The following is a 6000-nucleotide window of genomic DNA, read 5'->3' as shown; positions in this document are numbered from 1 at the left end:
CACGGACTTGAAGCAAGAAGAAGAGCTTCAGATCCAAAGGTATATCCAACGAATAAAAGAGTTCTCCACAGCCAAAGCCAAATTTGAGCCTGAAATTATTGGTATTGCTTAATGCTTTGGTGAATAGATTTTTTTTTTTTTTTGGATGAATGTGTGGATAGAAAAATTGTTTGATTTTTATATATAAAGGAATATAGGCATGGAACTTTTTTTCTTTTACTCCATGGAAGACCAAATAATTTCTTTTCCGAAGATCAAAAAAATAAAAGTCAATCAACTTGGAAGACCAAATATATCCTGACCGAATTTTATCAGGATAAAAAACGTGTGTTTTAATGAGCTTCATTTTTTATACTGTTGGTTTAAACCAACGGTCCAAATTAGTTCCCCAAATTCTGATACCCATCGACGCTCAGATGGCGATGAAGATGTACAAGAGAATTCAAAACAGACGAATGAGGTGAACAAACAAATTTAATCGGTTCTGAATTTACAACCGAGACAGATATTGGATTAGGCAGAGCGAGAGGAGAAGAGCATGAAACCATTCCATGACAGACAGGATCCCAAGCATGTAAGCGCTATGGACAGCTAGCCTTGCACAAGTGACAGAAAAGAGGCTGACTAGGATCGATATGAAGGAGCTGGCTTGCTACCGTTTGATTGACTTGCTTTCCTGCTTGATTGGCTTTCTTCCATGGAATTACTTCTCTTGAGGAGCCTTCTTCCTACGGAGATTCCTCGTTTTGCAAATGTTGAAGGAATCTCACCACTTACTCCAGCACTGATGATTATTATAAAATTTGTTAGCATTGAATATTTTATTAAAATTAACATAAACAACACTTTCCAAAATAAATGTAAACAATAAATAACGTAGATGCCAAGTTATCACTAAAAAAGAAAAAAACAGGTAACGGACAACAATAGATAATTGCAATTAACCAAGAATCCTGCAGATTTTGTAGCCATAAATTAAGAAAATAGAAATTATGCAAACTGTCCATTATGAATTTTTTCCTTACAAGAACTTGGCTGTTGTGAGAAAACCTGTTAAATGATATACTTACGCAGCGTAAAATGAACCATTTAAGTTACTTTAATTATCAGTTGCGGTTCTCTTCTGTCAACTTTATATGATTGAATACTAGACTTCGACCAACAAGCCTCTAACACAGCAATGGACGTAAGGGATTTATAGGACTTTATGACGTGGTGTTAATTGTCTTGTGTCAAAGAACTTCAATAGTGTAAAATCCGATTAGAACTATTTCGAAGTTACACTTTATAACCATATACAGCGCAGAAAACAGTACACAATCCTTACACTTCAGATTGGAAAAGAAAAATTGAAAACTAGAAAACAATCAAACTTACAGTTCTTGCAAGTTTGATAAATTCCCCAGCGCCGATGGCAGAGGATCGGAGAAGTTGTTTTAATTTCTTCGTGATCCTTCCCTTCGTCCAGAGATTTTGTTATGCTGACCTTTTACTTCAGTTGTCCAATTCACCTATTCAGAAAACTTTCCTTCTGCACCAATTCAATCTTCTTAAGTAAATTTTCACATCACATATCCAAGTTGATGGACTTCGTGTATATAAGGCCTTGATTAAGCTAAAAATTGAAGGATGGCAAGTTGTGATGATATATAGAGCAGTCTGTTTTGGATATTCAACTCTTTTTAATTAAGCTCATAAAACATGTAGAAGAATAGGTATTTAAAGGTGCCAAACTTTAAATAGTTAGAAACTGCCTAACCAAGTAGAAAAACAGACGGAAAGGCAAAGAGGAACTTCTCTATATGCAATTTAAATGGTAGGTAATTCTCCTATGGTATAATATTTACATGGTGAACATGAATACTAAAAAAAAAAAAAAAGTGTGAATTTTACATACAATCTTACCTATGTATATAAATACATACAAACTAAACCAACCTGAAGCATAGGATATACACTGGCAATGATAAAATGATTGCTTTGCATCTGTCACCATGCATTTTCCTGCAGATGAGTTATAAAAGCAAGTACAAGTTCCTTTTGTATATATATATTTTTTTTTTGTTTTTTTTTTGGGTCAAAGTAAAAGTTCCTTTTACTTTGTTTTGATTTTTAGTTTTATTTTTTTTAAGAATAAAAAAGTTCCTTTTGTTGTTGTATCACTTATTGTGCCGATTAGACAGTCAAATTTCCGGTCACTGTAACACCCCATCCCGAACCATGTCGTAATTTTTGCACATTGACGGAGGTTGACCGTTGACCGTTGACCGTTGACTTTGACCATTGACCGAAAGGGGTCAAAAGTTTACTTTTTGCTCTATTTGGAATTTCTAGTAGACCAGGGTACCGTGGAAAAGTGCATGATGCCCCAAGTTCGTAGACTAGTAGCACGTCGAAAATGGAGCTACGGTTTAAAAGTTATGGGCAAAACAAGTTGAGGCCCAAACTGTCCAAGGGGTGCCGGAGTTGACTTTTTATTTATGGGGAAATGAGCTTTGACTCATGGATGGTTGTGAAGTGCTCGTCGATACGAGTTCACAGACTAGCGGCACGCTTAAAACGGACATCCGGTTAAAAAGTTATGGACGCGTGAAGTTTGCTAGATACCGTAATATTTTAATATTTTTGAGTCTATGAACAGTGAAATACCATGTGTCGTCACCTGATTGGTCCACATGGATGAACAGTGTCGCCACTGTGGCTTTTATTTGACAAAAAGCTCGGGGAAGAGAGAGAAAGAGAGAGAGAGAGAGAAACCGACCGGCCGCCTGAATCTTCAAATTTTTCGGCCAATTCTCGTTACACGCGCCGGCCAGACGGAAGCCTCTCCCCATTTCCGGCCAAACCCCAAAATTTCACGGCCGTTGGTCGCCGGACGCGCCCGGATCAAGGCGGTGAAGTTCGGCGGTGATTTTTCCCTCCACCGCCGTTTGCCCTATTTTCGGCCATTTTCAGGCCACACGCGCCCGCCACCCCTCACCACCTCCTCAAGTCCGGCCTACCCACCAAATTTCACGGCCATCGGAGCATTTTCCGGCGAGGGGCCGAAAATCTTCAAACCCCGATTTCTCCGCCGTCCGGCCTCCGTTTGCCTCACCGCTGATCCCGTTGGAACCCTCTCCCCTCGATCTACAAAACCGCCAAAAATCTCAGCCAACGGCCACCGCATGCGCCGCCGCCGGCGACGGTTGACGATGACCGCGGCGGCTCGCCGGAAGTTACTGTTCCGGCGAATACCCAGTTTCACCGTCGATCCTTGTCCACTGTTTCCGACCTCCTGAATCCAGATCCAGCATCCTTTTCCACCAATTTGCGATGGTTTGAGAGAATCGAAGAGTTGAATTCTGAAAGCTTTCCGGCGAGATTCCGACCGCCTCGGGTCCGATCACCGGAAAGTAAGAACGAATCCGTGATCCTCGTTCCACGAGCTTTGATTCGGTATACTATTCGACCATTTTGGTCAATGTTTGTGTTTAACCCCTCGGGTACCGGGTATTATTTACCCGAATAAAATATTAATTTATTTGACTGTGTGTGAACTGTGTTCTAGGAGCACGGGTAAGTCGTGGAATTGATCCCATGGTGGATCATGGTTTAATTGCGTGCTCCAAGTGAGTGACCCACCTTTAAAAATATTTTGGGCAATTAATTATGTTTAACTGGTGTTTAATTGGTATTTAAATTATGCTCATATGGTACAATTTAATTATGGTTTTACTGTGATGTAATTTATTTATTATGCATGAGCAAAGTATATGTAGGTAATAATCGTACGTGGTTTTAAGTATTATTTTTTGGCATAATTGGTTTAAATATTTTATGAAAATATTTGTTAAATTGGTGGTTTAATTTTATAATTATGCCCACGGTATTTTATCTGTTGAACCTCGTATTACGAGAAAATTATGGTTTATTTGTTATCGATGTTTTCGTACCGGTTTGTTAAATAAAAATATGTAGGATGGTAAGTGTGAAAAATTAATATATTTCCCACAGTAATTTTGGAAAACGGTACGGTTGGTTTAATAATTATTTTAAACGCACTTATACAGTAATGATGTTCTGGTGTATGTACACGTGGTTTAGCGCGCAAGTATTATGTCTCCCATGGTTGCCATTGGACCGTGGGCAGGCAAGTTTGTTATTGACCACAGTCGCCCCTCCCTTGGCCGGGATGACCGTTTCAGCAGCAGTACTGTCGGGACGCCAAAGTGCCGTTTGCAAGTTTCTCTCTTTAATCTCCCCGCCAGTCAGTGCTCGGGACGCTGGGTATCGGAGGGCATCACTGGTATATGGTGTGGTGCGTCAAGTGTAATTTTCAGATAAAGTTTAAAACCCCAAAGGTGTTCAAAAATTATTTATTATAATTTATTACATTTTAATTATATATTGGGTTATTTATTTACTTATTGTTTATCAAATGTTTGATTCCTTGGTTTTCGGGAAGTACGAATATCGGGTTTTGTTAAATTTTTTTAAAAAGGGAACATTTCCAACTGAGTGATTAGTAGGAGTTTTGAGGGAAAATTATTATTTCCAACTGTTATTATTATTTATTTATTAATTGTTGGTATTAATTCAATTCCCTTATTTGTCATATTATTATTATTAAAAGTGTTCAGTAGTTAGGGTCACTCATTGAGATGATTAGCATCCCACGTTTTTAAGTTCCGTTCCCTTAGATGCAAGGGGTGATAGACGTTCTTCCGGGGCGAACCAGTTCTCCTCCGCTATCGTGTTTCGAGAAGTATTTTTGTACTCATTCCTTTCAGTTGTATTACTTCTTTCATCTTTGTTGTATTTCTGTTAAACAGCACTTCATAAAGCTCTGTATACTATTTGGACACTTATGTTTTATTTATGCACTAGTTTACCGTCATTGTTGTGAAGTGCTGTAAATTTGTGGACTCAATTTGTAATTTTGCGGAAGGAATAAGGGGATGAGTATAGAAGTATGTTTTCAGTGCAGGTAATTTTTGGTAAGTCCTACCCTTAGGAGAGGTGCTGTCTGATTTTCCTTTGGAAGGTTCGGTGGTATTTTCCTGGGATCAGGGCTTGTCTAGGGTTCCGGGGAAGAATTCTGGGCGGGTCCTGACAGTCACTCAAAGGTGTCATTATTTCATTGGTCACTTGAGCATTTCCTAAGTGGTCCTATTGAAGGAAAGTTTGAGTGCACAGCATGGCTATTCTTATCACTCTTCTTACTTGTTCCTCACTGAATTCTGATAATATTGCTGAATCCACCTGTCAAAGTTCTCGTTCTTCTTTATACAAGTTCCAACCCTAGTAATTTAAGCAAGAAGTATGTGTGTATATATATATATATAAGTTCAGTATAGCTCTCAGAGATTAATGCAATTATTTGTAAAAGGTTGATGAACTTACATGATCAGAAAGCTTAAAACTCCACCACCAACCACAGTCAGATCGGTCTTTGTCAGGACCTATCCAAAATTTCTCACCGGAGTCCTAGACAAGTCCTGATCTCATGGAAACCCTATCAGAACCTCCAATGGAAAATACGGCAAAACCTCCCCCAAGGGTTGGACTTAACACAAACTTCCTGCACTGAAAACACACTTCTATATTCACCACCTTATTCCTCCCACCTTACTACAATTTAATTCCACAAATTTGCAGCACTTCAAATGAATAACAGGAAATCAGTTCATAATTAATAAATAAATGTGCAAGACAGTATATAGAGCTTTATCGAGATACAATTAAATATGAAATTTAATACAACAAATGATAAAAAAAACAATACAAGATAGTGAAGAAAAGTAAGTAAGGCTCTTTGAACTTTCAGCAATGAACAAGACATCGAATTTGCCTTCCGACTATCAACGTCTACTAACCTGAGTCTAGGGAACGAAATTTAAAAACATGAAATGCTAATCATCTCAGTGAGTGACCCTAACTACGATACAATCATAATAATAATAATAATAATAATAATAATAATAATAATAATAATATAACGATAAAATGAATTTGATT

The sequence above is a fragment of the Ziziphus jujuba genome, chromosome 2 (assembly GCF_031755915.1).
Source record: "Ziziphus jujuba cultivar Dongzao chromosome 2, ASM3175591v1".
NCBI classification, from domain to species: domain Eukaryota; kingdom Viridiplantae; phylum Streptophyta; class Magnoliopsida; order Rosales; family Rhamnaceae; genus Ziziphus; species Ziziphus jujuba.
The sequence above is the reverse complement of the archived record's forward strand: the minus strand, read 5'-3'. Positions refer to the sequence as shown.